The sequence below is a fragment of the Salarias fasciatus genome, chromosome 7, assembly GCF_902148845.1.
Source record: "Salarias fasciatus chromosome 7, fSalaFa1.1, whole genome shotgun sequence".
Lineage (NCBI taxonomy): Eukaryota > Metazoa > Chordata > Actinopteri > Blenniiformes > Blenniidae > Salarias > Salarias fasciatus.
Window position 1 is genome coordinate 8576231 of NC_043751.1, and position 11242 is coordinate 8587472.

Genomic DNA, 11242 nt, shown 5'->3' on the forward strand with positions numbered 1-11242 from the left:
TGGTTTTCGTACCTCGAGACAGAAAATGCCCCAGTTTCAGGGGAAGGTCAGGAATGGCGTTAACTGAGTGGATTGAGGAAGTCCAAGCCTGCATGAGGGCACGCCATTTATCCCCATCCGATCAGGCATTTTTTGTATTTGATCACCTTGAAGGAGAGGCAAGGGAGGAAATAAAGTACCGCCCCAGCGCAGAGAGGGATGATCCAGACAAGATTTTCACTATTTTACAGGAACTGTATGGTTGCTCTGAGTCCTATGTAGCCCTGCAGGAAGCATTCTTCTCACGGCGGCAACAGGAGGGGGAAACGCTCCAGGGGTTCTCCCTCGCCTTGATGAGCCTGATGGCGTCGGTGAAAGCATGTGCACCTGAAGGGGGAGTACCAAATTCTGAGGTTCTGCTGCGGGACCAGTTTGTGGAACATGTGATGGACGGTGCCCTCCGTCGCGAGTTGAAACAGCTGGTGCGTCGACAGCCTACGGCCTCCCTGCTTGAGGTGAGGAGGGAGGCGATCCGCTGGGAATGTGAGGGTTTGCCTGGGGGAGCCCGGGGTCGAAGTCACTCTGTTCCCTCGGTGCTTGGTCTGCAGTATGGGGTGCGTGGCAATTCTCATGGTGTAGCTACCCCGCCCCCAGTGTCAGAGCTTCAGGAGATAAGGGAGATGTTGAGGCTCCAGCAAGAGCAGTTAAACACCCTCACTCAAAGCCTTGCTGCAGTACAGAACCCCCAGCCGCATCGTCCTCCACCTCGTCGGGGTCCCATTATATGCAGACGCTGCCAGCAGCCGGGTCACTATGCAAGTGATTGTGATGGTGTGCGTGTCCCTCGTACCCGGTCCTCTTCTCCTGCACCTCAAATGGCCAGAAGGCGTCCTGCTCAGGAGTCAGAAAACTAGCGCCCGCCGAATTGCAGAGCCACAGTTTGGGCGGGGCGGACACTGGCTCCAGAGCTGTTTCTGATGAGGGAGAAGAAACTTGTCACCTTATGTCATCTTGTCCACAGGTGAATGTGTGCATGGGGGAAGTTGAGGTTCCGTGCCTTGTTGATACTGGGTCCATGGTTTCTACTGTCACGGAGAGCTTCTTTCTCCAGCATTTTGAGCCCTGGGGTCGGGAGAGACTCCAGTCGTGCCATTGGTTGCAGCTCAGAGCAGCTAATGGGTTAGCCATTCCCTATATCGGCTACCTGGAGCTGGACGTGAAGCTCTGTGGTAAATTCATGGCACGATGTGGGGTGTTGGTGGTCAAGGACCCTCCTGGAGGTCAGTCCTCTCGGGTCCCTGGTGTCTTGGGGATGAACATCATTCGCAGGTGTTACAAGGAGCTCTTTAGCCATCATGGGTCCAATTTCTTTGATTTACCCTCAGTAGCTGGAGCTCCAGAGCCAGTTGTGCAGGCATTACAAAAGTGTTGTCAGGCCAAGGAGCAGGTGCACAGGGATGCCGCTGGTAGGGTAAAGGTTCGAGGCCACAAAGCTTGTCGTATCCCTGGTGGCACATTGAAGATAGTTGCGGCAACCTGTTCAGAGCGCTACTCGAGTAACAGTGTGTTGTTTGAGCCCTTGGACTCTGGCCTACCTGCTGGATTACTGGTTTCGCCGTCTTTGGTCAGGGTAGTAAGGGGCACGGCCTACATCCCTGTTGTAAATGTTGGTTCTGTTGCCACCCGGTTGTACCCACGCACTGTGGTGGGCACTTTGGAAGAGGTCAGTGTTGTCAGTTTGCCTGCAGGAATCACTGAGGTCCCATCTGGTGTAGCCACCGTGGCATCCCAGACAGTCCCTCCTTCAATAGGGGAACAAATAGATTCCCTGGACTTATCCGCACTCCCCACAGTCGAGCAAGACAAGGTGAAGTCTCTTCTTCAGAGATACGAGTCTGTCTTTTCTACCCACGATGGTGATCTGGGCTGCACTGACCTGATAACCCATGACATTCCTCTGGTGGATGATGTCCCGGTCAGACAGCGTTACAGGCGCATCCCACCATCGGAGTACGAGGTGGTTAAAGAACATATTAACCAGCTGCTTCAGACACAGGTGATCAGAGAAAGCAGCAGCCCTTACGGTTCCCCAATCGTGTTGGTTAAGAAGAAGGACGGCAGTCTGCGTATGTGCGTTGATTACAGGCAGTTGAACAGCAAGACAAGAAAAGATGCTTTTCCCCTTCCACGCATTGAGGAGTCGTTGGATGCTCTAACAGGTGCCCGCTGGTTTTCGACTCTAGATTTGGCCAGTGGGTACAACCAGGTCCCAGTTTCGGAGGCCGATCGGCCCAAGACGGCATTCTGCACTCCTTTTGGTCTGTTTGAATGGAACCGCATGCCCTTTGGACTGTGTAATGCTCCCAGTACATTCCAACGACTGATGCAGCGGCTGTTTGGAGACCAGCAGTGCCAGTCCTTGCTTCTCTACCTTGATGACATTGTGGTTTCTCCTCCACCGTTGACCAACATCTGCAGCGGCTGGAGGTGGTGCTTGGGCGACTTCAACAGCAAGGCCTCAAGGCAAAATTAAACAAATGTGCGTTCTTCCAGCGGGAGGTGCTGTATTTGGGCCACATAGTCTCTGATAAGGGGGTGTCTACAGATCCCAGCAAGGTGGAGGTTGTTGCTAAGTGGCCGCCTCCTACAAATATTTCAGAGCTGCGGTCGTTCCTTGGTTTTGCCAGCTATTATCGCCGCTTTGTTGAGGGTTTCGCAAAGTTGGCGGCACCCCTGCACCGGCTGGTTGCTGAATTTGGGGGCAAGAAAGGTAAGCCGACTGAGCGGGAGGTTCCTGAGAAATGGTCAGACGAATGTCATCGAAGCTTTGAGGCACTAAAGGCTAAGCTAACTTCTGCACCCGTGCTGGCATATGCCGACTTTTCTTTGCCGTTCATCCTGGAAGTGGATGCCAGCTTTGGTGGCCTTGGAGCTGTGCTCTCGCAGGAGCAGAATGGGAAGGTTCGGCCAATAGCTTTTGCCAGCCGAGGCCTTAAGCCCACTGAGCGCAACATGTCGAACTATAGCTCAATGAAACTGGAGTTCCTGGCGCTCAAGTGGGCAATGACTGAAAAGTTTAGGGAGTATCTGCTAGGTCACAAATGCATTGTGTACACAGATAACAATCCCCTCAGTCATCTGTCCTCGGCTAAGCTTGGTGCCACTGAGCAGCGTTGGGCTGCTCAGCTGGCCTCATTTGACTTTGAGATAAAGTACCGATCTGGGAGAAGTAATAAAAATGCAGATTCTTTGTCTCGCCAGCACCCAACTGAACCACAGGCCTGGGAGGCCATGATCCCGGGTACACCACTGCCTGAGCCTTTACAGCAAGCTTTGAGGGGTGAGTCTGCTGCAGCCATGCAGGCTGCGGTTGTAGCCCTGCCTCACCATGCAACATCTGACATTCAGGCCCTCCAGCAAGCTGACCCTGTTCTCCAGGAATTTTTTGTGTTCTGGAGACGTAAGCAGCGACCAAATGTTCAGGAGCGGAAGCAACTATCTTCGCCTGTTCTGGCATTGGTTCGCCAGTGGGACCGGTTGGTTGAGAGAGACGGGGTCCTTTACCGGGAAATCTTCCGCCCTGATGGGGCTGAAGCAGTGCTTCAGTTACTGTTGCCTGCTGCTTTAAGGGAAGAGGTACTTACTCAGGTTCATCAGGGGCACGGTCATCAAGGTGTGGAGAGGACTCTGGAGCTGTTGCGACAGCGGTGTTATTGGCCGGGGATGTCTTCAGTGGTGGCTCAGTGGTGCCAGGCCTGTGAACGTTGTCAAGTTGCCAAGGATTCCCAACCAGCTGCTCGGGCCTTCATGGGGCATTTGCTGGCGTCTCGCCCAAATGAGATTTTGGCCATAGACTACACTGTGTTGGAGCCTAGCCATAATGGACTAGAGAATGTCCTCGTTATGACAGACGTTTTCAGTAAATACACCCTTGCAGTGCCCACTCGGGACCAACGGGCCTCGACTGTGGCCCAGGTTCTGGCGTCTGAATGGTTTTTCAAGTTTGGTGTTCCTGCCCGCATACATTCGGACCAGGGCCGTAACTTTGAAAGCTCCCTGATCCAGCAACTTTGTAGCCTGTACAGCATTGAGAAATCCCGCACCACACCGTACCACCCAGCTGGTAATGGCCAGTGCGAACGTTTTAATCGCACTCTCCACAACCTTTTGCGTACGTTGCCAGTGTCCCGAAAAAGAGACTGGCACTCCTGTCTGCCACAAGTGCTATATTCTTATAACACGACCCCCCATCAGGCCACTGGTGAATCCCCATTCTATTTGATGTTTGGACAAGAGCCGAGGTTACCAGTTGACTTCTTGCTGGGGAGGGTCCCAGACCCTGTTGGTGGTGATGTACATGAATGGATTCAGGAGCACCAGGCCCGGTTGCATGTAGCATTTGAGGGGGCCCGGGAACGATTAAGGGTTGCGGCGGAGCGCAGAAAGAGAAACTACGACTGTCGTGTCCGAGATGTGCCTCTGATGGAGGGCCAGTTGGTGCGGTTACGGGATTTCAGTTCGAGGGGGCGCCATAAGATTCAGGACCTATGGGGCCCTGTGGTGTACAGAGTCGTGAGAGCACCAACAGGTGGGGGATCAGTGTACACCATTGCCCCTGTGGATGATCCCACCAAAGTCCGCCAGGTCAACCGCACCCTGTTGAAGGCTGTGGTCGGGGCGGCTCCTCAAGATGGTGCCCCGGCTGTTGGTTCACCCCCGATGGCCAGATTGGGTCTGAGGATGAACCTTCATGTGACGGAGATTTGTTTCTTCTTGAGCAGGAGGTCCCCCGAACAAGATCCGCTCAGACAACCACAGTAACGCAGACAACTCCTCAGTTGTTGCTCTCACCATCATCAGGGCTGGATTCTGCTATGGCCGAGTGTCCACCCTCCCGTTTGCCGGCCGGTCCCTCAAGACAATCCGATGTCTCCAGCGAGGTAACAGTGCGACGGACGGCAAGGGCAACTGCTGGTCAGCATCCAAATGTCCATCACTTACCACGGTCCGTGCAGGAACCTACCCAACGGGATGCAGGCCCTTCTCGCTCAGCCTCTAATGCCATGGTCACTGTTTTTAGGCCATGGGATTAGCTGGTCCCTTGAGAGCTAAGGGGTAATCGTCGGGGCGACGATTTCTAAAGGGGGGGCAGACTGTAGCAGGAGGAGGCCCTTTCCTGGCTTGTAATAATTAACCAATCCCGCCAGGGGGAGCTGTGTATAAAAGAGGGCCATTCTCACTGGTGCAGCCTCTGCTGCTGGTTCGAGAGTAGACCCCGCCCCTGGGCTTCCTCACTTCCTGGTGTGAGCTGTGTGAGCCGTGCGAGCTGTGTTTGCCTGCTGGGCTGCGTCTGGGATCATTTCCCCCTGAATCTGGGTGTCAACTTGCTGCTAGAGGAGTGAGTATAGCTGTCCTCCTGGAGGCGCACCCCACATTCATGATCAGCTGGTAGTAATCAGCAGTTTGTGTTTAGGTGGCTGTTGTGAAGCCACAGACTCCCCACCTCTCCTACTGGGTGATCAGTTTGGATGCTTTTGGCCAGGTATGCAGTTGAAATACCCCCATAGGTGCATGAAGGTATGTGCAGAGGTATGACTGCCCTTTTTATTACATATTAGGAGCGGCCAGTTAAGCTGCAGTGGAACCTCCCAGCTGTTTTGTCCTTCCGGGTTGCTGCCACGACCAGCGTTGGCACATGTAATCACGCCTGGTCTGCCTCTGCTCCGTAGAGTCGGCCGCCTGCACTCCAATCTACTGGCTGACCTCCTGACAGAGCTTGAACACTCGTGGAACGCCAGGCGGAAGACGGAAGCAATCTTTTGGTTTATTATCTTTTCTTTCTGCTTTAATTAATTTTGTTGAAGACCAGTGTTGGTATATTTTGTTGTTCTTTTGGTTATTGTTTCTTTATTTAATTGTGTGTTCATTCTTTGTTATTTTCCATTTACCTTTGTTTTGTTTGGGTTTGGCAGTTACAGGTTTGCATTTATTTATTTTACTTGTGAGTTGTGGCTGCCCTTCCCCTCGTGTTTATTTAGTTATTTTCTTTTTCTTGAATGCTTGAATGTGAGGGAAAAACCCTTTTTAAACTCTCCTTGTCTTTTCCCTCCCTTTCAGAAGCTGAGCACGACGGTGGCGGCATCGGTGTCCCTGGGTGGTGGGTCTCCCTCCCGTGTGATGTGCTGCGCACCCCTTTTTGTTTGAGTGTGTTCACCTTTATTTTCAGCGAGTGAGAGTGTCCACGTGTGTCTGGGGTGATCCTTCCGAGGCCTTCATTCCCTCTTCTACCCGCGTCCCACCGGTAAGCCTCAGCTCCTGTTTGGGCTCCCCCTTTTCCCCTTCTTTTAAAGAGAGTGAATGTGTTTTTGAAGTTTACTATTTAATAAAGATTTTCTGTTGGCCAGAACCCACGTCTCCTGCTTCTTAAGCCACGAACCTGAGTGTCCTCACCAATCATTACTTTTTAGTTATTTCCTTGGGTGCGAGTCCCAAGGTGGCGTTGTCTGGCTTCCTTTTACTTGATTCATCTCGCCACACTTGGATGGCCAAATTATCCTAGGAGGAGATTTCAATCAGGTGATGGATGATTATTTAGACCGCACTAAGAATAGACCGGGTGCAACCCCCAGAGATAGAACTGCCATACATAGCTTACAGGAAGATTTGGGTTTAATTGATATCTGGAGGTTTGTTAATCCACGGGAAAAGGGGTATTCATTTTATTCTCACTCTCACAAAACTTACTCACGAATAGACTTTTTTCTAATTTCTAATTCATTGGTTGATAGGGTTATAGACAGTAATATAGGGGTTATAGCAATAACAGATCACGCACTGGTGGAGCTACATTTAGATTTGAATGCTGATAAAAACAAAGCTGGAAGATGGAGAATGAACACAAGTTTACTACAAGATGAGCAATTTGCCAAAAAACTGGGAGAAGATATCTGCATGTTTTTAGAGTTAAATATTGGTTCAACAGAGAGACTGGCTTCAGTGTGGGATGCTCTTAAAGCATTTGTTAGAGGAAAATTTATTTCTCACAGTTCATGGAAAAAAAAGGAAAACCTCAGAAAGTTACAATCTTTAGAAAAGGAAATAACTGACTTAGAAAAAATCCTGGCAGAACGGTTTGAGGAGGAACAATTTCGTAAAATTTGTCAATTAAAATTTGATTTACATGAAATTTACAACAAAAAAACAGAATATGCATTATTTAGGCTTAAAACTATTTACTATGAAAATGGAGAGAAGACTGGACGATTATTAGCGAGACAGTTAAAGTCACAGGATGCAAATAATACAATTTCGACAATTAGAGAAAATGAAGACTTACTTACATCACCTATTGACATTAACAGGGTTTTTAAAAGCTTTTATGAGGAACTATATACATCTTCAAATACAACTAATGAGGAGGATTTTGCCTTTTTTTTTGAAAAGATTACACTGCCACAGGTTCCTCAGACGGAAAAAGATAACTTGGATATCCCCATATCAAATATAGAAGTAAAAACCGCTATTATGGATATGAGGTCTGGGAAGTCACCAGGTGTGGACGGCTTTCCAGCTGAATTCTATAAGAAATATCTGGATGTGCTTTGCCCAGTGCTTACAAAGGTTTTGCAGGAAGCATTTGAGTATGGATCGTTACCAGACAGCTTTAATGAAGCCATCATATCCCTAATACCAAAAAAAGATAAAGATTTAACAGACCCTGCTAACTACAGACCTATAAGTCTAATCAATGTTGATTGTAAAATATTATCAAAAGTATTAGCTCTGAGATTAGAAAAAGTTTTGCCAAAAATTATACACAAAGATCAAGTAGGTTTCATAAAAAATAGAACATCAACTGATAACATGAGGAGATTATTACATCTACTATGGATGAATAAATCTAACCCACAACCTGTTGTTGCCTTATCCCTTGATGCCCAGAAAGCTTTTGATCGGGTGGAGTGGGCCTTTTTATTTGAAACACTGTCAAGATTTGGGTTTGGCGCTAATTTCTGCAGATGGATAGGAATCTTATATTCAAATCCGAAAGCTGCTGTTTTCACCAGTAGGATGATATCTCAGTTTTTTAACATATCCAGATCGACACGTCAGGGGTGCAGTCTTAGTCCTTTATTGTTCACAATATTTCTTGAACCTCTTGCTGTGACGATAAGGGAGGAGCCCGGAATTCAAGGAGTTACTGCAGGAGGGAGAGAACACAAACTTTTTCTTTATGCGGACGACATTCTGATACTGTGTCAGGACCCAGCTAACTCTGTAACACAATTACTGGAAACTATTAAAACATATTCTAAAGTTTCAGGATACTGTATTAACTGGCATAAGTCAGAGGCCATGCCAGTCTCCCAGACCTGCTCCCCTCATCTACTCAATGCGTTTAAATTCAAATGGCTCCCAAAAGACATGAAATATTTAGGAATAGAACTAAATTCGGATATAGAAAAGATTATTACAACTAATATGGAAAAATTATTAAATAAAATTAAGGGTAATTTGGAGAAATGGGGCATATTAAATTTAACGTTATGGGGGAAAATAAATACAATTAAAATGGTTATTGCCCCACAAATTAACTATCTCATTGGAATGATCCCCCTATGCATCCCTCCACAACTGCTACTTAGATATAACAACATGATAAAATGCTTCCTTTGGGGTGGAAAGAAACCCAGAATTTGTTTAGATAAACTCTATCAACCAAAGAAATATGGGGGGTTGTCTTTGCCAAACATCTCTTATTATAGCAATTCTTTTGAAATGGCAAAACTCATGAAACACTGGAGTGGAACGAACACGGATTTGGACTGGATTCTGATTGAACAGGAGCTCACATTCCCTTTCAAACCCACAGAGACTCTCTCACAAATGATTAAACAAAAGGACAACAATATGATGAACCCAATTTTAACCCACTCAAGGAAAATATGGCAGGGCATACATAAAATTTGTAGAATCTCACATAACACCCAGAAATCGGCTTCTATTTGGCATAACTCGAAAATAAAAATAGGTAAACAAACCATTTACTGGGCCCAGTGGTTGAAAAAAGGTATTAGAACATTAGACGATTTGTATGAGGAGGGTAATTTTGTCTCTTATCAAACATTAGTCAATAAATTTAAACTGGAAGGAAGGGCCCATTTTTGGAAATATCTACAGCTCAGACATTGCATTAAAGGTAAGATCTTTATAAATAACGATGCTAATATAGTTGAACAATTCTTAAAATTACCACCAACATCTCAAACAGCCTCCAAGTGGTACGAGTTATGTCCCTGGAAGACCAGCAGAAGGTGTGATTCTTTAAAGATGATATGGGAGAAAGATCTAGATTGTACTTTGGATGAAGAAACGTGGAAGGGGATTCTTTCCAGCACTGAAAGATATATTAGAGAAGCTAGGAGCAAATTTATTCAATATAAAATTATACATAGATATTACTACACTCCGACTAGACTTAATAAAATGAAATTAATTGACGATGACCTGTGCTGGAAATGTAAGGGAGACCGTGGCACATATTTACATGCTATGTGGAAATGTCCTTGGGTTTTTCCTCTGTGGGAAAATGTATTGGAGTTTGTAGGGAATTGGCTTGAATGTATACTCCCAACGTCACCAAGGCTTTGCCTCCTCGGGGACAGAACAATAGTACCAGATTTAAATAAATTCAAATACCAAATATTAAAATCCGGTCTATTGACCTGTGCTCGTCTGATCCTGACGTGCTGGAAGGAACCCCGAACTCCTACAATGGAAATGTGGAAAGCTCAAATGATGGAAATGGCTACTTATGAAAAAATGCTGATGAGACTGAATGGTGGGAATGAGGCTGCTAATGAAGAATGGGAGAGTTTTAGAGATTTTGTGTATGTAAGGAGCTGAAAAGTGAATATTATTGTGAATACAAGCATATGAAGAATGTGCCACATCTGCTAAACACCCATTATATGTTAAACCCTCTCAATTTTTCATTAGAAACTTTGTGATGGACATTGCCTGCTAAAAAACCTGCCTTTATAGGTTAGTTATTTAATTCTAGGGGGGGTTTTTTTGTTTGTTTTTTTTGTTTGTTTGTTTGTTTTTTTTGTTGTTGTTGTTGTTGTTGTGAATGTTCTTGTTCTTGTTGAAAAAATGAAAAATTCAATAAAAAATGTGAATTATAAAAAAAAAAAAAGAAAAAGTGAAAAGTTAAATTACTCATTAAAAGAAACAAAACCCTTTGGATTCATTTCAACATCCAATCAGAGGATTTTCATATTTTTCTAAATAAAAAGCAATGATGAAGAAGCGCATTTCATTTTATTCCTGAAGCTCATTCTGTGACCAGGGGACCGTTGGTCAGACTCTGGAGTTCAACACTACTAGAAAACACACTGACTGAAATCTTCTCATTTCTTGAGTCAAACCATGAACAAATGTTCCTGAAGCTCCGTGTCCACAGGGTCTCAAACAGGAACGTTTCCACTCCACTGGAGGAGATCTGGTGGTTCTGGGCTCAAGCTGGGCTCAGTCACATCGGCCGCACCAATAATCTTGTGACTTCAACTTAATGAATTTGGCTATCAGTAATAATTAACGATGATCAAAGAAAATAATTAATTAAAGAATTTCAGATGTGATTTTCATCAGACAACCTTGGGGCACAACATTTAGGAGGAAAAGATAGCCAGTTCATTGTAATCAGTCTCATAAACTATTAATAATATAAATATTGATCCAAATACCAAATTAAAAATTTATATTTTCAGTCACATTTTATTTGTTTCCGATTTGTTGAAGAAAAATATTTTGGTTGATTTATTGGCACATAAACGTATTTATTGACCCTCTTTGAGCTGCACTTAAGTTTTAACTAACTTCTATTACACGTTTGAATTTTAGTTGTTTTGTGTTTATTTTTTACAAAGGAAGGGTCAGAATTTGGAATCACACCTTTTTTCATTTCATCCAGTCACCAAATCTGGGGGGAATAATAGTTTTTTTAACTGCTCTTTATTTATTTTAAATAAGTATTTAATTAAATCTGTTCTGTTTACCCAATCTGGGTTACATGTAGTCATGCTGCTCTGTACAATATTTGAGATTTTAGGGTACTTAGTAGTTACTAAACGTAACTCCAGTTCTACAAGTGTATGCGTGCTCACCTACGGGCATCGCTATTGGTACTCCTCTCTGGCGCCAGCCAATCACTGAGACAAAATTGGAAACCTGCGCGCCAATCCCCGCCCCACTGCCATGC

At 45.7% G+C, this 11242-nt stretch overlaps 1 long non-coding RNA gene across 1 annotated transcript; it reads left to right on the plus strand.

Moving 5' to 3' along the window:
• The first annotated feature begins 5250 nt into the window (after nucleotides 1-5250).
• On the plus strand, nucleotides 5251-5672 carry LOC115392459 (uncharacterized). Its single transcript, XR_003931849.1, has 3 exons — nucleotides 5251-5377; nucleotides 5453-5521; nucleotides 5598-5672. It is a non-coding gene; the product is annotated as an uncharacterized LOC115392459 (long non-coding RNA).
• The last annotated feature ends 5570 nt before the right edge of the window (nucleotides 5673-11242 follow it).